A 25,620-nucleotide genomic window follows, 5' to 3' on the forward strand; every position below is an offset into this window, starting at 1 on the left:
GTTGCAATTTTCTTCCTACTACTAATATTGTTACTACTATAAATAAGGGTCAACACTGTCCCTATTTTAGATTAATTTGCATATTCATCTAATTTATTGAAAATATTTGGAAGATGGGTAGAAATATAGAAAGGGCTGTTTCATGTTATAGCCTAAACCGATTTTAAAAGTATGGCTTATTCCAAGTGTAATGTAAATGCAAGGCACTACTTTTTATATCTTTTTTCATAGCAAACAAGAAAACATGCAGAGCATCTAACAATTTGTGTACTGTATACACTCACCTAAAGGATTATTAGGAATACCATACTAATACGGTGTTTGACCCCCTTTCGCCTTCAGAACTGCCTTAATTCTATGTGGCATTGATTCAACAAGGTGCTGAAAGCATTCTTTAGAAATGTTGGCCCATATTGATAGGATAGCATCTTGCAGTTGATGGAGATTTGTGGGATGCACATCCAGGGCACGAAGCTCCCGTTCCACCACATCCCAAAGATGCTCTATTGGGTTGAGATCTGGGGCCTCATGTATAAACAGTGCGTACGCACAGAAATATTGCGTAAGAACTTTTTCACGTTCAAATCGCAATGTATAAAACCTACACTTGGCGTAAAGCCACGCACTTTTCCACGGTACCTCATGCCTTGTCGTACGCAAGTTCTCCGCTCGGTTTTGCAAACTGGCGGCACCCAGTGTCAAAGCAATGGTACTGTTCTTGTGTGATTACTCATTATTTTCATGACGCGGCTTTATAAATACACAGAAACTAACCGCATATTGTTTATTAGTGTAATGCATCTGCTTGTAATTAACTCGTAACAATATAATGGTTCAGGGAACAGCCATAGTATTCCAAATACCATAACTGCTTTAGCGTTGTTACTCTCACTTCTCCTTCTTCTTCTTCTTTCAGCTCCTCCCGTTAGGAGTTGCCACAGCGGATCATCTTTTTCCATATTACTCTCACTGTACGACTCGGAGTATTTATATCACTGTATCTGAGTGTGAATCACAGGAGCAGCTGATCGGAAAGAGAATTATCGGTATACAGCTTTAAGGACACGCTGTCTCAGCCACTGCAAAACGTTTTAAAGCCTTTCCTGTACAGACCTCGCGGTTCAGAAACAGTTTCATCCTAAGAACTTTAAATGCACTCAATCAATTGCTCCTTGTAGAACGGTTTGTACTTATAAGTACAATCACACCACTGTAAACTTGCACTACAGTTATAATATCTCACAACCTGAGCCACTCTTTATAAAGCGCATATTTACATATGATGACGATATCATTTTTAAGGTGAAATGCAGCAAAATATGTTTGTTAAATTATACACATAAAACTTTAACTTCATTTAAATAATCTATATTCTTCACTGGGAGTGTCGTGAAGGATAGAATAATTAAACATGTACTACGAAGATATTTCAATGTTCTTTAAACGTTTTGAAGAATCGGCGCTAAGCTTACAGATGGCTTAACGCCTATTACAGAGCTGATTGTGTGGCGATCGGTTACTTGGGAAAGAAAAGCACTGACTGCAGTGACGGCTACGCCAATATATATTGAATATAAAACAGAAAGAGAAAATAACACAGCTAAAAATGCAGCGACAAATTTCGACAATAAATTATTTCATCGAAGTGAAACACATGTTTAATAACGTGCTTTAACTCCTATCATCATGAAAATGACATCACGTATACATCTCAGTATTTTGGTTTTTCAGAGAGCTGTAATATCACGAATGTAATGGATTCTGTGTCCAGTTGGAGGAAGAGAGCCAGTTTAAGAAGCAAGTAGTGATTCACACACATAGAGCACATACGAGTAGAAGATCAAATACAAAACAAAGCATTTAACGTGCTACTTTAATTACGATGTGATTTGAGAAACTGGTTAATTAAACGATTTTAAGATGAAGTTTATAATGTTCTACTAAATGACAAAATAAACTACGTGATTAAAGTGGAAATGACACTCAGACAGTGGGCTTACAACTCTTCTTTTCACGGCAACTTTGATATGTGACTTCTTTTTTATTTCCGGCACTGTGCGATTTTGTGAATGTGAGCTGTCAAGTTTCTCCAACACGCTATGTCACTCGATCAAGTTCATTTTGTTGATTATACCACAGTTTATTTGAACAAATAGTATGTTTTTCCTTTGCCTCCACTTGGTATTCGCTGAAATTCTTATATTTTCCCCGTGCTTTTCCCATTGTCTTTTCACAGAAGGCTGCGCTTAAGGGCGATTTATATTGATTTGCATATTCAAATAGGCGTAATTCTGGGAGGATTTGGGGCGTTACATAATGCACGTGCACGAGCATTAGTTTTCACGCTGATCGGGATTTATGTAACGGAAGAACGTGGAAGTTGGAGTACGCACAGATTCCTGCATCTGGATTTTTCTGTGCGTAAGCACATTTCGGCTTTTGTGCTTACGCCATGTTATAGTGCGAGTTCTATGCACGGCATTATACGAGGCCCCTGGTGACTGTGGGGGCCATTTTAGTACAGTGAACTCATTGTCATGTTCAAGAAACCAATTTGAAATGATTCGAGCTTTGTGACATGGTGCATTATCCTGCTGGAAGTAGCCATCAGAGGATGGGTACATGGTGGTCATGAAGGGATGGACATGGTCAGAAACAATGCTCAGGTAGCCCGTGGCATTTAAACGATGCCCAATTGGCACTAAGGGGCCTAATGTGTGCCAAGAAAACATCCCCCACACCATTACACCACCACCACCAGCCTGCACAGTGGTAACAAGGCATGATGGATTCATGTTCTCATTCTGTTTACACCAAATTCTGACTCTACCATTTGAATGTCTCAACAGAAATTGAGACTCATCAGACCAGGCAACATTTTTCCAGTCTTCAACTGTCCAATTTTGGTGAGCTCATGCAAATTGTAGCCTCTTTTTCCTATTTGTAGTGGAGATGAGTGGTACCTGGTGGGGTCTTCTGCTGTTGTAGCCCATCCGCCTCAAGTTTGTGCGTGTTGTGGCTTCACAAATGCTTTGCTGCATACTTCAATTGTAACGAGTGGTTATTTTTGTCAAAGTTGCTCTTCTATCAGCTTGAATCAGTCGGCCCATTCTTTTCTGACCTCTAGCATCAACAAGGCATTTTCGCCCACAGGACTGCGGCATACTGGATGTTTTTCCCTTTTCACACCATTCTTTGTAAACCCTAGAAATGGTTGTGTGTGAAAATCCCAGTAACTGAGCAGATTGTGAAATACTCAGACCGGCCCGTCTGGCACCAACAACCATACCACGCTCAAAATTGCTTAAATCACCTTTCTTTCCCATTCTGACATTCAGTTTGGAATTCAGGAGATTGTCTTGACCAGGACCACACCCCTAAATGGATTGAAGCAACTGCCATGTGATTGGTTGATTAGATAATTGCATTAATGAGAAATTGAACAGGTGTTCCTAATAATCCTTTAGGTGAGTGTATATTGTACCAACAAGCTGCCAAGGTGAGACAAGCAAATAACGACTTTACTTCTACTGATAAGTGCATATGTTTTCTCTTATCTGTTGTCTAATAAATACTTTTCTCAATTTATGTGTGATTCATGTGATCACATAGATTTTCCATTGAGAATTTGTAATGTCTACCTTGACCTTCAGCTCTTGCACTGAATTCCATGGCAGCATATTTGTGGGTTATTGGTTTTGCATTATATGACTGCTTAGGTTGTCTGTATTATTTTAATGAATGTTAGCACAGATCCTATGGTCTATACTTTTGTGCAAATTGACTGATTGGAATGCAGTTTAAAAATTTCTTAGTATAATATTTGTCAAGACATCTTCCCCTGTAACATATGTCTAAAATCAATGTAAAGACTCCTTAAAACAACATTTGAGAAGGTACAGTACAAATGAGAAAAGCATAAAATGTTAATAAAGGTGATTATGGTGTAAAATATCTGACTATATCACAAACCTTATGAGGACTGACTTAAATTGGACATGAGGGAAGAATTTTGATGTTACACCATAGTTTACCAATTTGTCTTTTCTGCCTCCAACCAGAAAGATCTAGACACAGAACGCAATCAGTGAACACACCCCTGCACTGCCTTCTTCCTTGCTTTTTCTTGTTGCCAGTCTTTTTAAGTAGCACCTTAATCAAAATATAGTGATTTTATTAATGAACTCTGTGATGACAACATAGCACTGGTTTCAACCACTCAAACCTATTTTTCATCCTTTTCCACTTGTCTGATGGCAATAAATTGGGTTACCACACTGGTACCTCATTTATTCTTAATTTCTTTGTGTGTGATTTCTTGACAGTGATATTCCAGTGTGAGCTGCTGTCTATCCAGGGAGACATGACGGTAAGCAATAAAAGGCAAGGCATCATTTCATCACAGGCATCCTCACGTTCACACTCAAACTTACTTACTTGTCAAATTCAAAGTCACTAATCAACAGAGCATCTTTGGAATATAGGAGGAAAACAAATTATGCTTAAGGAATCATAAATAGGAAATGGGGTGAAGTTTCAAAAGAAATAGATAATGACTAGGCTGAAAATGAATCCTAGACCAAAGGAGGTGTAAGCCAACAACACTAACCACTGCGTCACTATGAATACAATGAAAAAATAAAATGAAAAACTCTCAGAAGAATAAACCTCTGAGATTCTATGGAATGGATAAAAAAACTTTACTGTACAAAATGATGTTTGACAGTGTTTTTTTGTTTCTTACTTTATAGTCTTTCCTAATCTCTTATCTAACTATTGAAGAAACAAGTGATCCTCTTATCAGAAAAGTGTAGAATTCTCCTGATTACAGGAGAATACTGTGAGTCTTATTGAGACCAGTTTAAAGTTAACACTCAATAAGTATTTATTTTCCTCTCAGTCATGAATTTAACAACCCGGAAAAGCTCCTCCGACTCCTCTTCAGCAACTGCCCTTTTCATCTTCACGACTCATCACTTTAAAACACCTATCACAACTGGAGTAGCCACTTATGAATTAGGAGCTTCATTATTAACACAGTTTCCTCTTTGTTAAATTTCCATCTATAGTCAGTTAAAAATAAAATATGATTTTCCTTCAGGAACCCAAACTTTTTACATCTGTGTTCCATATTTTTCACAGCAGTAATTGATAAAGGTAGTTACCTAAAAAGATGTAACCTTGAATTATAATGCCTGAGGTGCTGGAGTGAAGTTTCAGGCCCTAAATCTTCTTTGTGTTTATAGAAAATTCATTGCAGTTTTTATTTTTTTAATGATTTTATTTGAAGAAAACAACATTCTATACAATCATGTCAAATTTAACAAACCATAATTCAACCCCTGCCTGTGTAGAGAGGAGAACATGAGCAAATCTTTAAAAACAACAAAAGAAAAAAGAATATCCCTTTCCTCAGTACTGTATCAACATTTCTTCTAAGATTTGATTAATTAGGTCTTGCCATATTTAAAAAAAAAACTGTTAAACAGATCCTCTAAGTGAGTTAAATTTTTTCAAGTAGTATAGAACATCAGTTACCCACTGACTTATAACTGGTGGGCTGAGATTCTTCTAGTTGAGCAAGAAAAGTCTATATGCCAGTAGTGTGGTAAAGACAGTTACAATCAATTTGTTCTTCTCCACTTTATGCCCATCTGGGAGTACACCAAACACGGTTGTTAATGAGTTGGAAGTGATTGTGACACCAAGGGTGTCTGATAGGCATTCAAAGATTTCTATCCAGAATCATGTTAATTTGATACATGCCCAAAACATCTAAATTGCAACCTTCACATGTTGAATTTTGCACTGGATACATTTTGATCAGTTTAAAATGAGACAAATGTGCTTGATAAAAGAGTTTAAGTTGGATGATTGAATTGATGCTTTGAGCATAAGGAACTGGGGTGCCTTCTATGCATGGCGGCCTTTGACTCCATTCCTGAGTTAAGTGAAAGATTCTTTCCACAGTATACCATAGGATGTTTGAAAGGAACAGAATTTAAAATATTTTTATATATTTTTGAGATACTGTCTGAGTCTTGAAGACTGATTAGTATTGCCTCAGGAATATAAATGGGTGGGAGGAAAAATATGTAGGTTCTGTTTAGCAAAGTTTCTGATTTGAAAGTAATGGAAAAATTGTGTTGATGGGAATTTAAATTTGAATTGTAATTGTTTATAAGATGTAAAGACATTATCTATGTACAAATCTCTAAGTGTTTTAATGCCGGACATTTCCAAACATTAAATACTTGATAGGTTTGAAAGGGTATAAAAAGGAGATTATCATGTAAAAGTGAAACAGATAAAAGCTTCTCTGCCTTGAGGTGTTTTCTGCATTTGTTCCATATTCTGAGTGATTGATGGACAATTGAAATACAAAAGTAGGGCAAATTAAGAAGTACACCAATATTTAATTTCTATTGCACACCATGCTTGTGTATGTTCATCAAATTGTGTCAATGTCTAGGTCATTATAGTCTGTATATTTGCTGCCTGATAATAAAACTGAAAATTAGGTAGTGCCTTGCCCCCATCTGTTTTATGTTATTGTAGAGTAGCCCTTTGGATTTATGCATGTTTTGAATTACAAATAAATTAGGTTATAATTGAATCTAATTTCTCAAAGAATGATTTAATAATGAAAATGGGGATGCTCTGAAGTGTAGAAGCTTGGTAAGGATGTTCATCTTGATAGTATTGATTCTGCCTGCTAATGTGAGATGGAAAGTAGACCATCTGTTAACATCTTGTTTAATTTTTTCCATGTGAATAGCAAAATTTTGTTGAAAAGATCTTTAAACTTACTTGTAATGTTTAGCCCTAGGTATTTGAACTGATCTGCTAAAATAAATGGGAAGGTGTTGATTCCAATATTGTGTGCTAGAGAGTTCACTGGAAAAAGCACTTTTATTCAAATTGATTTTTAGTCCAGGTATGTTTTGAAATTCTGCTAATGCATTGAGCACTAATGGTATGGAAGTTTTTGGGTCTTGTATATACAGTACCATATTATCTGCACATAGTGTTTCTTTCTGTTCAGATCCTCCTCTGGTAATCTCCTTTATCTGTGATACATTTTGAAAAATGAATGGCAGATGGTTTCCAATGGCTCAATGACAATTGCAAAGAGCAATGGTGATAGAGGGCATTGTTCTTGTTGAGTACCACATTTCAGCTTGAAGTAGCTTGAAATACTGTAGTTTGTTAATACAAGCAGGGGCTTCTTTGTGCCAAACCCCAAATTATGCAATGTGGTAAGATCTCTGGTGTGTTAAAATTTTTGGATCATTATATTACATTAAACAAATGTCGAAGATTAGAAACTAAATTTCTGCCTTTAATAAATCCAGTTTGGTCCTGTGATATTACTGAAGGAAGCACTTGCTAAATATTTCTAGCAAGGACTTTGGAGAGTATCATAATATCACTATTCATAAGTGAAATTGGTCTGTGTGATGCACATTGTAACAAGTCATTTTTTTTTTTGGAAAGAGAGTAATTAATTCTTGGTGAAAAATTTGAGGTAATATTGTGTTGTCTCTAGCTTCTATAAATGTTGCTAATAGTCGTGGAGCTAACTTATTTGAATTTTTTTTATAAAATTCCACTGAATATCCATCAGGGCCTGCTGCTTGCCACAGTAAAGGGAGTTTATAGTGTGTAGTAATTCTGAGAGTGTCAGAAGTTTATCCAGTATTCCTACAGAGATCTCTGAGGATGCATTTCTCAATAAAAAAATAATTACTTTGCTCAGAGATGAATTCTGTACAGTTCTCATCCCCTAAAGATGGGCGGTTAAGAGGCCAGCTGTGAAATGTGTGTGTATGTAGGGCAGTGCTTTCCAAACTCAGTCCTAGGGACCCACTGTGGCTACAGGTTTTTGTTCCAACCAGATTCATAATCAGTTACCAACACCTGATAACACATATCTCATTTAATTAGCTGGTATTTTTTCTCTTATTCTACATTCATAAAATCACAGCAGCGTGATTTTTACTTTTATAAGACATTTAGAAATACAGTAATCCCTCCTCGATTGCGGGGGTTGCATTCCAAAACTCCCTGTGATAGGTGAAAATCCACGAAGTAGAAACCATATGTTTGTATGGTTATTTTTGTATATTTTAAGCCTTAGAAACTCTTCCACACAGTTTATAAATATTCTCCTCACAGTTATACAGTAAACCCTCGTTTATCGCAGTTAATCCATTCCATTCCAGACTCTACCGCGATAAATGAATCTAATATTTTCGCAGTTAGAGCATACAAAACCTGTTTACGACCTTCTAAATAAGTTTTTTAACATTAGATCCATATAGACATGAAATAACACTCTTTAGTGGAAAGTTTAAACTGTGCTCCATGACAAGACAGAGATGACAGTTCTTTCTCACAATTATAAGAATGCAAACATATCTTCCTCTTCAATGGAGTGCACGTCAGGAGCAGAGAATGTCAGAGAAACAGAGATAGAGAAAAGTAAACAATCAAAAATCAATAGGGCTGTTGGGCTTTTAAATATGCGAGCACCGCGATAAAGTGGCCGCAAGGAAGGGATCAATGTGATGGTAGTCTTTCAGCATTTTTTACAGGAGTGTCTGTATCTTCTAAGCAAACAGCCTCTTTGCAAACAGCCCCTCTGCTCACACCCCCTCCATCAGGAGCAGAGAATGTCAGAGAGAGTGAGAGAGACAGAGAAAAGCAAACAATGAAAAATCAATGCATGTTGTTAGAGATTTTAAGCGTGCGAAGCACCACGTGGGAAGCATATCGTATATCATTGAGGAGTTTTATTTAATAATTAATACGTGCTCTGATTGCGTAGCTTCTCAGCCATCCGCCAATAGCGTCTCTTGTATGAAATCAACTGGGCAAACAAACTGAGGAAGCATGTACCATAAATTAAAAGACCCATTGTCTGCAGAAATCCGCGAACCAGTGAAAAATCTGTGATATATATTTAGATATGCTTACATTTAAAATCTGCGATGGAGTGAAGCCGCGAAAGTCGAAGTGCGATATAGCGAGGGATCACTGTATTTCTACTTTTGCTATAGATTTAAATGCTTAACTTTCTTTTGTTGATTTCATTATATTTGTCCCTTTCTCTGTGCAGTTTTTCCCCTTTATTGTATCTCATTAATGACAATTAAAAACGAGCAGAGCAGACACCCAGACAAACAACACTGAGTAAACAAAGTCTGCAACTACTTTAACATCAGACACACTGCTGATGGCTATACCCAAGAGTTCATCAAAGGCCTTGATCTTGGTTTTAATCCCGGAAACTCACAAGCCCAGACTCTTTACTCAATCTCTCGAGAGCCCTGATCAGAGCCTCCATTGATTTCACGAAGATCACAGCATTATCAGCAAAGTCAAGATCAGTGAATCTTTCTTCAGCAACAGAAGCCCCACATCCGCTGGACCCCCCAACCCTGCCCAACACCCAGTCCATGCAAAAACTGAACAGGGTAGTGAAAAACATAGGGGTTCTGCCTCCACTCTGCTGCAGTGAAAGTTTTGGAGAAGCCAATCTTTTTGCAACTGAAACTAGTTCTTATTTATTAAGTGAGTCTCCTGTACAAATATTATCTTGGATTTTAGACCTGTTAGGTGAGAAAATACTTTTTTTCTCTTTAGATCGTGTTTGAGACCTTTGACATTCCATCTCACAGAGTTCACTGTTTGGTCAGAGAGACTTTGCTTATGAACTTTTGTAAGGACATTTTGTAAGCTTAAGTAAAAGTAGTACAGTGGTACTTCGGTATACATCCTTAATCCGTTTCAGACCCTTTAACTTATAACAAACAGGACATATACCAAACAAATTTATCCCATAAGAAATAAAGGGAAAATGATTAATCTGTTCCTATGAAATCCTATTGTTATTGGCATATTATACATTGATGGGGTTGTATAAAATAATTTAAACACTGCTTAATACTAAAATACATAAATACAAAAGCAATTAGATGAAATAAATGAAAATTTAACCTTACTTTACTTTTTAATAATGTCTTTGTTTTTCACAATCGTAGATACCATCATTCTCAGCATACGGTATGCAGCAGCCATGTCCCGGATATGCATGCCACCTTCATACTTTTCAAAAACCAATTCAAATTTACGTGAAAAAATACAAAATCACATGAAAATTCACATAAGAGTTATAGCGCCGGTTGTTCACTGAATGCTAGCAACTGGTGTACTGATGCTTATGGGCAGTCGTGGCTTTGTCTCAAGAGAGGTAAACAAGGGTAGCGCAACGGGTTGTTCACTGAATGCTAGCAACTGCCGAGAGAGCGAGCAAGGGTAGTGCATGTGTTCTAGCACTAATTCCAAACAAAGCAAAATTTTTCACGTCCAAACAGGACATATACCAAGTTGGACTTATTTCAAAGCAGACGTATACCAAGGTACCACTGTATATTGTTTCATACAATAGCTTTAACCTTGATTTCATATTGTTGCCGAGTATTGTGGCTATGGAGTATATTATCATATTTGCATTTATTGTTGTTAGGGTAGAAAAGATAAATAAGAAGTAACTTGCTCTCAGACAGTAAGCCCTCAATTTAGCTTCACAAGTGAGACTGAACCACACTTCACAAAGTTCCAGTCCTCTGACATGCAGAGAGACAGAGCATGTCCGAACCAAATCAAACCCCTGGCAGTGGTGTAGTAAATATTAAAATTGAGATACCTTATGATAGTACAGTGCAGATGAAATAAACCTAGGTATAATGTTATGTAGTCCCCTTATTTGGAAAAAAAGTCTAATAACACTAACTAAATAGTTACTTAGTGGCTACCAAAAAATGCATATATTTAACAATGAAATATTGCAATTGAAAAAAAAGAAAAGGAAAACAAAATAAAAAAGGCAAATGTCATGTTACAAATAGACCATGTGGCAAGCAGAATCTTCTTTGCATTATCAGGACACGATATGACTCATGATCATCATATAGGGATCAGCCTTTTTAGCTCTTTTTCTGCTTTGTTAGGAGAACTGAAGATGTATAATGGATCATCAAAAACCACCTTCAACATAGCAAGAAACAAAAGTCTATATCTGATTTCGGCTTTGCACAAGCATTATTTAATGCTACATACTGTGGCTCGTTTAGCAGCTGTTGAAGAATAGAAATCTGGGAAATACAAATGCGGTTATTTTCACATATAATCTCCTTCTGTCTGAGAATCAATATAAAATTTTCTTTAACCTGTAGTTTGTCAAAACAGACAATCAAAATTCTTGGTTTTGAGGCATTCGATCCATCTATGCAGTAAGATGCTGAGATCTTGGTTTCACATTTGGAATCCTTTTTAATTATTTTAGTGAATAGTTATGAATTTCACTGGGCATAGACTTTCATGGTTTTCTGACAGACCTTTGATTCTGAAGTTGTTCCTTCTATGTCTATCTTGAATCTGAGCTGGTTTATCAAATTCTACAGCAGATTGCTTTTTTATCAGAGGCAGGTGTCAATTGTTCAATTTATTCAATACAATTTGTAAAAGATTGCTTACCTTCTTAAAGCTGAACACCAAGTACTCTAATTTTATTCTGAAACCTGCTCATAATTTTCTGTATTTAGCAGTTCTTGCTAGAATGTCTTTAAAGCTTACAGCAAAGTTAATACTTAAGCGTACCTCCTAGTCAATTATATACTGAAGCATCTTGTTATTTCTCTTCTGTAAATCCTTCTTTATATTCTTTAGGTGCTTCTTTAAGCCACTCTTTTTTATCGTTAATGTACATTCTCTTTCATTTATATTCCCCCTGAAGTGCGGTAACTTTTACCTTCAGCTCAGACAGTTCGTTTACATCTTCTCTGCATGGAAGTAGACTTGCGTGACTAATTAGAGTTGATGCTGTTGACTCACTGGCGTTGTTAGTAGTAGCTAACAGTGGGGACAGAGCGGCCATGCTCGGTACCGATAATCCACCTGAGATTGGTAAATTCTCATTGCCCACCTTATTCATAGTTTTACTTCCACTTTCCTTCTTGACAGTGAGATCCCGGCTGTGTGGCAGCATGAGATCTTGGCAGAATCTGATAGGCCATATTGTGAACTTCAGAATGATTCTAGACAATTGGTGTGCTGCTCATACTTTTTCTTTTTAATTTTATTGTAATCATTCCATACAAATAGATCAATTTTTAGAAAAAATAGGATTGAAAACAAATCAACCCTCACCCCTGAGAAAAAGAGCATGGCCAACGGAGTAAAACTCAAAGTTAGTAAAAATAAATAAATTGATGAGTTTAATAAGCAGATAAAGATAAATGAAGAAGAAAAAGAATTGGGAAGAGAATCTGCTTCCTCAGTGCTTTAAGAGCTTATTCTAAAATATTATTGATTAGATCCTGCCAGGTTTGAAAAAGTTCTGCACAGATCCTCTAAGTGAGAATTAGATTTTTTCCAATTTCAAATAATATAAAACATCAGTTAGATAGATAGATAGATAGATACTTTATTAATCCCAAGGGGAAATTCACATAATCCAGCAGCAGCATACTGATACAAAAACAATATTAAATTAAAGAGTAATAAAAATGCAGGTAAAAACATGCAATAACTTTCAATAATGTTAACTTTTACAAAGGGTGGAACTGAAGAGTTGCATAGTGTGGGGGAGGAACGATCTCCTCAGTCTATCAGTGGAGCAGAACAGTGACAGCAGTCTGTCGCTGAAGCTGCTCTTCTGCCTGGAGATGACATTGTTCAGTGGATGCAGTGGATTCTCCATGATTGACAGGAGCCTGCTCAGCCCCCATCGCTCTGCCACAGATGTCAACCTGTCCAGCTCCGTGCCTAGAATAGTGCCTGCCTTCCTCACCAGTTTGTCCAGGCGTGAGACATCCTTTTTCTTTATGCTGCCTCCCCAGCACACCACTGCATAGAAGAGGGCACTCACCACAACCGTCTGGTAGAACATCTGCAGCATCTTATTGAAGATGTTTAAGGAGGCCAACCTTCCAAGGTAGTATAGTCAGCTCTGACCTTTCTTACACAAAGCATCAGTATTGGCAGTCCAGTCCAATTTAGAATCCAGCTGCACTCCCAGGTATTTATAGGTCTGTACCCTCTGCACACAGTCTCCTCTGATGATCACGGGGTCCATGAGGGGCCTGGGCCTCCTAAAATCCACTACCAGTTACTTGGTTTTGCTGGTGTTCAGGTGTAAGTGGTTTGAGTCGCACCATTTAACAAAGTCCTTTATTAGCTTCCTATACTCCTCCTCCTGCCCACTCCTGATGCAGCCCACAATAGCAGTTTCGTCAGCGAACTTTTGCACGTGGCAGGACTTTGAGTTGTATTGGAAGTCTGATGTACATAGGCTGAACAGGACCGGAGAAAGTACAGTCCCCTGCGGCGCTCCTGTGTTGCTAACCACAATGTCAGAACTGCAGTTCCCAAGACGCACATACTGAGGTCTGTCTGTAAGACAGTTCACAATCCATGCCACCAGTTGTAAATCTACTCCTATCTCTGTCAGCTTGTCCCTAAGGAGCAGCGGTTGGATGGTGTTGAAGGCGCTAGAGATGTCCAAAAACATAATTCTAACAGCACCACTGCCTCTGTCCAAGTGGGAGAGGGATCGGTGTAGCATATAGATGATGGCATCCTCCACTCCCACCCTCTCCTGGTATGCGAACTGCAGAGGGTCGAGGGCACGGTGGACCTGTGGCCTCAGGTGGTGAAATAGCAGCCTCTCCATTGTGACACCAAGGCTGTAAGAAAGGCACTTAAACATTTTTGTCCAGAATAATGTTAATTTGGTGCAGGCCCAAAACATGTGACCCAGTGTGGCTGGAACTTGATTGCAGCGCTCGCAGGTTGGATCTTGCCCTGGAAGCATTTTGGACAGTTTTAAGCAAGAGATGTGCTTGATATATAATTTTGAGTTGATCCTCTGCACTAAGAGTATCTATTTTTGGTATCTGTAATTGATCCAGAAATGCATTAGATTGTGCCTTGTCTTCTTTAAACTCAGTAGAATAGAAGTGTTTATATTAATCTCTGAATGTGTGCATTATATTTTTATGGCCAATGATTTTATCTCCGTTCGTGTTGGTGATTGCTGTGATTGTATTGCGAACTTCTTGCTTGTGGATTTGTTGAGCTAAGAGCTTATTAGCTTTCTGTCCATCCATCCATTATCCAACCGGCTATATCCTAACTACAGGGTCACAGGGGCCTGCTGGAGCCAATCCCAGCCAACACAGGGTTCAAGGCAGGAAACAAACCCCGGGCAGGATGCCAGCCCACCGCAGCCATCTCTCTATGTTCATAGTAATGATGTCTTGATTTAAAAATGAGTTGTTCAGTTTTTTTGGTTGTTAAGAGGTTGACCTCTGAATGCAGAGCCTGCCTTTTCCTACGAAGAGCTTCATATGGACACCTGGCATGTTCTTGATCTATTCTAGTAATTTCGCTGGTTAGCTCTGACACCTTCTTGGTTTCTAATTTATTTCTGTGGGAAAGATATGTAATAATCTGTCCTCTTAAGAAGGCCTCTAGAGTTTCCCATAGTATTCCTGCAGAGACCTCTGAGGATGTATTTGTCTCTAGAAAGAAACTAATTTGTTTTGATATAAATTCTGTACAGTTCTCGTCTGCTAATAGAAGTGGGTTAAGACACCATCTGCGAGATGAGTATGTGGGGAATAATGATTTTAGCTCCAAGATCAGAGGGGCATGGTTGTGCTCATCTATACTAATAAAAGCCAAAACCCTCACTGACTCACTCACTCACTGACTCACTGACTGACTCATCACTAATTCTCCAACTTCCCGTGTGGGTGGAAGGCTGAAATTTGGCAGGCTCATTCCTTACAGCTTACTTACAAAAGTTAAGCAGGTTTTATTTCGAAATTCTACACGTAACGATCATAACGGTCGGTAACGGTCGACAACGTCCGCCATGTTGAACTTTCTTATTTATGGCCCCATCTTCATGAAATTTGGTAGGCGGCTTCCCTGCGCTAACCTAAACCGATGTACGTACTTATTTCGATGGTATGACGCCACTGTCAGCCGTCATATTGAACTTTCCAACATCACTAATTTTCCAAATTCCTGTGTAGGTAGAAGGCTGACCCCATCTTCACGAAATTTGGTAGGTGGCTTCCCTGCGCTAACCAAAACCATTGTGCGTACTTATTTCAGTGGTATGACGCCACTGTCGGCTGCCGTATTGAATTTTCCAAAGTCACTAATTCTCCAACTTCCCGTGTAGGTAGAAGGCTGAAATTTGGCAGGATCATTCCTTACAGCTTACTTACAAAAGTTAAGCAGGTTTCATTTCGAAATTCTACGTGTAAAAGTCATAACGGTCAACAACGTCCGCCATGTTAAACTTTCTTATTCATGGCCCCATCTTCACGAAATTTGGTAGGTGGCTTCCCTGCGCTAACCAAAACCGATGTACATACTTATTTCAGTGGTATGATGCCACTGTCGGCCGCCATATTGAAGTTTCCAATGTTACTAATTCTCCAACTTCCCGTGTAGGTAGAAGGCTGAAATTTGGCAGGCTCATTTCCTTACAGCTTACTTACAAAAGTTAAGCAGGTTTCATTTCAAAATTCTATGCGTAACGGTCATAATGGTCAACAACGTCCTCCATGTTGAACTTTCTTATTTATTGCCCCATCTTCACGAAATTTGGTAGGCGGCTTCCCTGCGCTAACCAAAACCAATGTATGTACTTATTTCGGTAGTATGACTCCACTTTAAGCCACCATATTGAACTTTCCAACATCACTAATTCTCCAACTTCCCGTGTAGGTAGAAGGCTGAAATTTGGTACTTATTTCGGTGGTATGATGCCACTGTCGATATTGAACTTTTCAACAGTCTTTGTTACTTATGGGCCCATCTTCAAGAAATTTGATATGCGGGTTCCCAAAGCTAACTGAATCCTACTTACATACATATATACGTCCATAGCCTGCAGCTCGGTCACCGTGAGAGGCGGCGTTGGGTCCCTCATCCAAACACCTCCCACGTTGTTGGCTGCCTGCCTATATAAGGCCGTCCGTCGCTCCAGTCTCTACATTCCCTTTCTTGCTTCGCCACGGGATTCACGTCTCCCTGCTGATAACTACAGCCTTTTTATTTAATCCACGGCTTCTCCGCTGTTTTATTGTTCATTTATTACGATTATAGTTATTGTCTAGGTATTTTAGACTTACTTTACATTGTTCAGGTACCCATTTCCTTTATCATTCCAACCGTACCCGCATTAACATGTCTATCAAGGTAATCACCATCGATCAAAGAACTGTCACTTACCGAGTGGTTTCCACGCCCGGAGATGGCACCTACCTTTTCCATTCTCTTTGTTACATATTGCACAGCCATATCAGGCTCACTCTTGAACTTTGTGTCTTATGTATTGAATGACTGGGACAGGTTCAAGGTGTGGACTGATGACGGTACAGTAGATAATTATACTATACAGGAGCACTATAAGAATGAAATGCTTAAGCCCTTCACCTATGCATCTGCATGTGAGTTGATGGCTACTGCTGAATTGTTTGGATGTCACTTTCAAGTGTATCGAAATGGCCAAATATTTTACACCTTTGGACAACCGCCAATGCCTCTTCAACATCTTAGATTCACAGGTGACAATTTCAGTAGTGGACACTTTGATGTTTATGAATGTTTAAACTCTCAAAAAAGCTGGATGTGAAGTTATCGATGAAACTGGTTGTATACTTACAGCGCTTGACAGATGCCGAATGTCTCTTCAACACAAGTCCTACAAATACTGTCGTAATTGAAACAAACCATAAAACTCAAACCGATTATGACAGCAGCAATCCAAGCTGTGAGATTTGAAACAAGATTACTGTTCACATGGCCAACTGTACGTTGCATGCTTAAGAGTAAGCTCAGCGCACAGCTTGGTCATATTACAACCGGAGGGCCGAACTCACAATGTGGTATACCAAGAGTTCCTTAACAAATAATTATTGGTATATTTTCCCTCAGTTTTAAAAGATTTAAATTTCTTCTTAATAAAACTTTTAAGGCAGTACTTTGCCACTACGAAGCGCGGGTATTTTGCTAGTACTTCTAATATACTTGTAATTAAATTCTCTTGGGTTGACTAAATACAGGATATTTTGGAATGATAGTAAAAAAGAATGTAAAATAACACTGCTGCTAGCAGAGCTCTGTCCTAGACGTCCGTCTCTCACAATGGACAAGACCAACTCCTTATTGCAGTTTGACAGATCCTGGGATGCAAGCTCTTCATGTGTCCCTTGAAATTCATATTGAAATGCACAATTTGGAGATGTTGGCAGGAAAAAATGAACAAAATATATTATAAACCATAAGGAAAATTTAAAGGGTATTATAAAAACTTGTTTCAAGACATAAAAAAGACAATTAAAATCTCCAATCCTACTTTCTAAGCACATGCTTGCGACATAACACTTTGTCAAGTTTATTTTAAAATTAAATAGAGAGCAAAGCTGGTTTGAATGGTTAAACGAAAATTTAAAGAAATGTGTGTTTATTGTTGTAGCCACATTAGTATTGACCTGAGCGTTACTCAGACTGCGAAAACCATGCTCAAAGTGTTAGTCCAGAGTGTCACTTGGGAACTATATAGATGCATCTTGCGTAATCATTAAAACTGAGAACCACTCTTGCTGTGAAAGTGCAATCAGTGACGCCGTTCTTAGGAGAAATTATGTCTGAGTGTAGGTTTTCACTAATTATAAAATACCTGCATTTTACTAACACTGAAGACTTTGATGAGAACACCCATCCAGCACCCAAACTGAAGAAAATTTGGAAGATATACCAGACCATTGTAGAAAAATTTCAGAGCATTTACATTCCTGACAGTGATGTCAGCATCGATGAAAGTATCATAACTTATAAGGGCAGACTGTCATGGATACAAAAAGTTTTACCAGCTTTGTGAATCTAAAACAGGATACAGGAATTCGGTTCTGTACACAGGGAAAGGGATAATGTTTGATCCGAAATACAATCATTACAGTGTTGCTACGTCATCGGTGCTGATTTTGATAGATGCTCTGCAGCATCAAGTTTACTGTGTTAACCATGGACAATTTTTATACTTTGTCAGGGCTATATGACATCTTGCTGCAAAGAAAGAGCAGTAAGTCCCAACTGTCGTGGCATGCTTGAAGACTTTGGCAGAGCTACAGCAAGGTGTGCTAGTAGCTTGACAAAAGGGAAGCGTGCTTGCGCTGAAATGGAAAGACAAGAAAGATGTTTGTCTTCTTAGCACTGTTCATAATGCAGCTACGGTCACTGTACAGGCAAAATGCAACAAGTAGGTTACAAAGCCTTGTGCTGTGGTTGACTACAATAGCATGATGGGTGGCTTCGAATTGACTTTCTATCTTGTTATGTGGAGGCAACAAAAGAAACACTACAAAAAGATATCTCATTTTGGAACAATGGAACAGTGCACTTGGAATCATCTTATATAAACAAAAAGTTGACGAAAATGTATCTCATTCAAACTTCACATGCCAGCTTGTAGAACAAATCATTGTTGATGCAGTACACAGATCAATCCAGAGCGTCTTATTGGTACACATTTTATTGATTATATAACTTCAACAGAAAAAAAAAAAAACAGAATGCAAATCATACATGTGGAGTGTGCTGTTTTAAAACTGATAAATCATTTTGGTCTCCGTTACAGGAGATGGACGTCTGAAGTGGAACTCTTTTTTTTTATCATCCCAAGGCATATACATCCAGAGGTCGCTGTACTTTGTATGTAAGAGACAGATCGAATGTTATTTACCTATTTACCTTTATTTATTTACTTACTTCCTAGAGCATAAAGTCACAAGTAGACTGCAGAGCTTCCAATGTACATATACAAAGTACAGCGATGGCAAAAGTGCATTCCTGCTCCGACGTAGAAGCGTCGTCATGATCTGAGTTCACCTCTGTTATAGCGCATCTTCATATGAAAACAGCAGTGTCAAATGTGAGGGGGTGGTAATCGTGAATGTGACTGTGAGAATAAAACTGAATAGAAAAAAAAAACAAAGCTAATCTTTACAAGTATCATAAACTACACCAATTGTTACAGACTGGAATCAAATGTATGTTTTTACTCTAAAATAGTAAGAATACGAGCAGCTCACTTTTCAAAATTGACTTGTCCGGGATCGAACCCATGAAGTTATGATTACCAGTCAACAGCTGATACTGTTGCACCACAGAAGAATCATAGCAAATGCATGTCAATGTTGCATCCTGCACCGCGGTTTCTTTTTCTGCAGTTATATTTTTGAATAAAAGCACACTTGTTCTATTATATTTGTACCTTTTGTGAAAGTGTTTCTTTGATATTTGGACTTCAGGCTTCAAACATCATACATTTCATGTCTACATTTTGTCAATTATTACTTAAACATGACAAACATTTCTGTTTTAATGATGTGTTTACATAGACCATTGTAGACACGGAACATACATGAAATGTAAGTGTTCTAAATATAGTATTTGTAAAAGGTGTCATTTTGCTTGACTTCTCACTCTATACAACTCTAAGCAACTGACATGCAGGTAAACAGACTTGAGTTGAGAAAACTGTGCGGCGATGGGGGATGTTATAGTAGGCTGCTGGCTCCTTGCTGCTTATCGACACATTTATAGGACAAAAGACACTGATGGATGATAGCGAGAGGTGATAAGCGATTTAAGGTGGGATGGATCTATGAGTTTTTTTCGTAGGCTCTGGTAAGTCTAGTGTTAAGGTCAAAGCTGTCTTATCTTAAATTAAGACAACACAAGTTCAGAAGCAATGTCTCCATGACCAAACAGTTACCTCTGTGAGCTGGAATGTTAAAGGTGTCAATCATGAATTAAAAAGAAAGAAAACAGGTCTAAACACTAAAATAGTATTTGTACAGGAGACCCACTTATTAGGGTTGCACAGAGACTGGACTGGTCAAATATTCCATTCCAGCTATACAAAGAAAACCAGAGGTGTGGGGATTCTTATACATAGAACAATCTCATTTGTAGTACCAGATGTAGTATCTGATCCCGAAGGGAGATATGTCATCGTCATGGGCAGTTTATTTAATTGCAAAGTGATTTTGATAAATATCTACGCACCCAATGTGGATGATAGGGACTTCATCCAAAAAACATATCTGCATCCATTCCCAATGTGAACACTCATAAAATTATAATGGCTGGGGACTTTAATTGTGTTTTAAATCCAGACCAAGATAGGTCACCTACCACAGGGGCGACAAAATCTAACACTGCAAAAACAATTACATAGTTTGTAATTGATCACAACTTATCAGAGCCATGGAGATTTCTAAACCCAAACTCAAGAGGAAATTCCTTCTACTCACCAGTGCATCACAGCTACTCAAGAATTGATTATTTCTTCATAGATCATTTTTTGCTTACAATTAAATCTTGTAAGTACGACGCTATTGTTATTTCCGACCATGCCCCTTTGATCATGGAGATCAAATCTTTATGCCCCATATACTCATCTCGCAGATGTCATCATAACCCTCTTTTATTAGCAGACTAGCTAAATACACATGCTTTGCAGCAAAAAAGTAGTGTGTTAAAGAAGTTATGAAAAAAAAGGAAACATTTTAAAAATAGCGTAACTTGATTGCTAATGTAATTGAGACTTATTTTAGTATTGACAGTCAATTTGATGATTGTAAAGAGTTTAATTTATGATTGTAAATGTTGTGTATAAGAAATACACATTTTTACGATGTAAGGATCTCTATATAAATGATGTTTGCAGTTCTGCCTTCAGGCTGTAAAATGACAAAGCTGTCTGGTGAGCTTACTCTTGAGCATGCAACGCACAGTTGGCCATATGAGAAGCAATCTTGTGTCAAGTCAATGCCGACCTTTTTTTAGAGTCTGGCCCTGTGACTTATTTATTGTCATAGCGAAGCAGACCCTTACTGGAAATTGGAGGCATTTGAATTGGAATGGGAGGTCAGAGGGTATGAGAGGGATGCAAGGAATAAATATAGTCTCCCCTGAGCCAGTTCCAGTGAAAACAGTTGCCTCAATGAGGTTCTTGTGTGGAGATTTGATCTGAAGCCTGGTACCGTTACAAAGTTTTGGTGGTTTTAAGTTTCATAGTAAAGAGGTGGAGTAAATGAAAAAGGCAGGAGTCACCAGCAGGAAGACATGAAGCAAGACGAACAATAACAGGTTTGAAGTGGTGGAGTAGAGAAGAAGGGAGCAGTGAGCATGACGAACAGCTGAAGAAAGTAAAGAAGTGAGTGAGGAAGCACATGAGTGTGGGATGTCATTAATGTATATAGGCAGGGAGTCAACCACATGGTAGATGCACGGACAGTGGCCGTGCAGAAAAAAAAAGGGGGACTGGGGGGCGACCCTTGTGCGTCACTGCCATGAAATAAATCCTCTGTTAACAGAAATAAGCAATGAAACCGCCAAAAGGAGAGGTCAGTTCTGAAAGTTCCTTACAGCATAATGATGAGAACTGCCAAAAAGAAGACGTTAATTTCGAAAGTTCGTTATGGGGCATGGTGCGAAATGAAACATACTTAATGTTTGTAAGTACAGTGTAAAGGATGAGCATAGGAAATTTGGGCTTCCTATGTATATTGGAAGTCGCAGAAATAGTGAGGAGGAGTTTCCCCTATCTAAATATACAGTTTAGGAGTACACCCATTTCCCCCCTTGGGTGTTTCAATAGGACATGAAACATACCTAACTTTTGTAAGTACGCTGTAAGGAATAAGCATGCGAAATTTCAGCTTCCTACCTATATGGAAAGTCGGAGAATTAGTGAGGGCTTTGCCTTTTATATGTATAGATCCACAAAATACTGTGATCGCAGTCCTAACAGCACTAACAGAACTTCAAAAGATTTCTGGTTTCAGAATTATTTTGAATACAAGTGTGCTCATTCCGGTGAACTCTCAGCACACAATATTAGATTGGACACCTTCCCTTTTATCATCACATCTCAGTTTAAATACCTAGGGGTAAACATCACAATTAAACATAAATTTTGCTCTCTGTACAGAAAAAAATTAAGCAAGATTTGCATAGATGGTCTACCTTCCATCTCACTTTAGCTGGAAGAATTAACACAGTCAAGGTGAATATCCTTTCTAAGCTTCTTTTTTATTTCAAAACATTCCAATATACATCAATAAATCATTTTCTAAGAAGTTAGATTTAATCATAACCTCATTTATTTGGAATTCAAAACATCCATGTATCCAAACGATGACCCTCAAAAGACCTACGGTAGAAGGTGGCATGGTTCTACTTAACTTTCAGTTGTATTACCGCGCGGCAAATATACAAGCTATAAAAACATGGACATTGAAACAAATAAATTTAAAACACAGGCTTGGTCCGCAATAGAAATAAAATCCTGCAGTACTTCTTTATATCCCTTGCTTTGTACCTCAGTAAGTACAAGTTGTCAGCAATATACTAACAACCCAATTGTGCTTCATTCACTCAGAATATGGAAGCAATGTAGGAAGTTCTTCAAAATAGAGCTTCTACCTGTGGCACCTCCTACTTCACATTTTTCCACCCTCTCAAACGTACAAAGTTTTTAATGTCTGGAAAACATTTGGGATTAAATCACTTAAGAGACGTTACTTTGACAACATCTTCGCATTCAACGAACAATTACACTCCAAATGTAACTTAAGCGCATCACATTTATTTCACATCCTCCAAATTAGAAACTGTTAATCAAAAGCTGCCTAATTTTATACACCTCCCACCAATCTGTATTCCAGAAAAAATATTGATCAGTCTTGAGGACTCAGAAAGCATTTCTGCAATATATAAAAATCTTTTAAAGGTTCTGTTACTCAAAATTTCATAAAAGGAGTGGAAGACTATCATGCACAGAATTCACTCTAGCTCCATATGTGTAAAGCATACAATTATTCAATTTAAAATTATATACTGAGCACAGCTGTCTCATTTAAAATTGTCCAAAATGTTTCTAGGGCATGATCCAACCTGCGAATGTCACAATCAAGTTCCAGCCTAATTGGGCCATTTGGATGTGCACCAAATTAATTTCATTCTGGACCAAAATCTTGCAATGCCTTTCTGACAGCCTTGGAAACAATCCCTCATAATCCACTAACAGCTGTGTTTAGTGTACTACCAGATGGGCTTAAACTGGAGAATGAGAAACAAACTGTAAATGCCTTTACTTCACTGTTGGGACGTAAACGTATCTTGTTCAAATGGATGAATCCTAATTCACCTCTTTAAGTCACTGATGTAATATATTATCTGAAATTGGAAAAATTCTAATTCTCACTTAGAGAATCTGTACAAAACTTGTTCAAAACCTGCCAGGATGTAATCAATAACATTTTAGAATAAGCATTTAAATATGTGCTATTATTATACCGAATGTGACGCGGAATTGTGTCTTTCATCATGTTTTAAGATTTACCATACAAAGGACTCATTTTGAGATCATATACTGTTTTAGCATGATTAGTAATATTATTATTACTGTTATTATTGTTCATATCATATTATTTTTATTCATCATTACTATTATTATTTACCTAATTATTATACTTTTGAGATTTATTAAAAATGTAATTTTTCATACCAAAAAAATGCAACACTTTTTACATGTTTTTTTGGAAATTAAAAAAGGAAGGTTAAATTATAAATTAAATAAATTATGATAAAGAGGATAAATTATAAATTATGGTTCTACTTCATAAAGGGTTGACTATTATAATGTGTGTGCTTTGTTGCATATTTATCTCAGTTAAATAAATTAACAAATTTATCTCAATTATCTCAAGGAGCAGTGGTGTATCTGGTAGTGTTGCCATTTCATAGGGCCTGGCCTCCTTTTAATATTTTGCTTATGGAAGTATTTGATTATTTATTCTTTTTGTGAAGTTTTGCACATTATTTCCATGTTTTACATTTCTTCTGGAGATTCAATTTACTTAATTTAAAACTGCATTTAAAATAGAGCCCAACCAAAACATTTATTTTAATTTTTGTTGGAAAGGGGTAATAAGCTGAAAACCTAAAAGTAATTAATTAGTGAACATGGAAACAAACCAACTTTAAATCTGGCTAAAGCCAAAAGCTTAAATTGATGTGCATTACCAATTTAGTCTTTTATTTCAGACTTAATTGGGATTAAAAAAAAAACATGCTTTGTTGCCTATAATTTCATTGTTTCCTTCTGTGATATGCATTCTTGTACATCAGACCTCTTCAATCTACCATTTCGATCATTTTACTGTTCAGTAATGGACTCTGAAAAGATTTGTTTGTTTTAGGTTTCACTACACCATTGTTAGTTTCTCTCCTGTTGAAGGCCCTTATTGCTACTTTATTTTGATCAAAGTGAAAATGCTTGGTGAGAAACTGTCAGGAAAAGCTTTGAGTTTTCTTGCAGCTCCAAGTAAATGAAAGCATGCACTGGTCCTAATTGTCCGTATGTGAGTCAGAATGTTTTTAAATTTGGTTGGTCCCTTGTTTGTTTATTTTGACAATTGCTGAAATGGCAGATACATTGTACTTAAAAAGAACCATCAAATTTAGTCACATTTTTCTAGTTTAACTCACCAAGTTGCAATTAGTTTAATCTGTTCTAAATATTTACAATGTAAAACTATGTATGTTATTTACCTGCATTTATATTAGAAGGAAAATGAAAGACACTTAGACAAAGGTCTGGTTGGCATAAACAAACTTCTTAGATAAAAACAATTATTTGGCACCATCTGTTTTTGTTATTGCTCCTTACAGTGACTGGCTGTGGGACCACAGCATTATTCTCTCTTATTATTTTTGTCTCTTTCATTGTCTCTCATTCTATGAAGATGGCAACCCTTGAATTCATCCTGATTTAATTCCTCCGATTTATTTTCAAGAATGATACACTTTCTACTGCCCTGAGAAAGGACCCTTGCTCCACCACATTTATGTAAAGGTTGCACTATCTATCTACCATGTTAATGTCTCTTTTTCATACCTCTTCCTCTTCCAAAATAACCAGTCCCTAAATACACAGCTGTCTGATGATCAGTGACCTCGGTTGATTGACCAGTGTAATTTATGTCTTGATTTTCAGTTACAAGAACTGAATTGCACTTAATCACTCTAATATCTTATGTGTTTCTTGAATAAAATATGTTACAGCAAACTTTAATTGAGTGCTGGTATAATAATCATAATAAAAAAGATAAAATAGAAAATGTAGTTGCTGCAGTAGCTGCCTCGTGCTTCTACAGTACTGTGTACAATTTCCAGGATTGCTCTGTTTGCATGTTTTTCTTATGTTAGCACTGATTTTCTCCATTTACTGTACTTTCTTCCAGTTATGGTAATTTTTGCATCTATTTTGAATAGAAGTTGCATTAGAAGGTTGGGGCAGTAAATATGATCATTGATGAAAGAGCATTCTGTTTAGGGATTGTTGTTCTCATTATAGTTTTTGACTAACAATGACCATTTATTTAGTGGGGAGAAATTGAAATTGAGGAGTGAATACATAATGATTCACTCCTTTATTTATTACTCACTTAATTACTCCTC

The 25,620-nt window shown here is 37.4% G+C and overlaps 1 protein-coding gene across 1 annotated transcript in view; it reads right to left on the reverse strand.

Moving 5' to 3' along the window:
* cntnap2a (contactin associated protein 2a) overlaps positions 1–25,620 on the reverse strand; it is a 986,203-nt gene that overhangs the window by 676,977 nt on the left and 283,606 nt on the right. The gene's annotated exons all lie outside the window — the stretch shown is intronic.

Source organism: Polypterus senegalus, chromosome 5, assembly GCF_016835505.1.
Source record: "Polypterus senegalus isolate Bchr_013 chromosome 5, ASM1683550v1, whole genome shotgun sequence".
Taxonomy (NCBI): Eukaryota; Metazoa; Chordata; class Cladistia; order Polypteriformes; family Polypteridae; genus Polypterus; species Polypterus senegalus.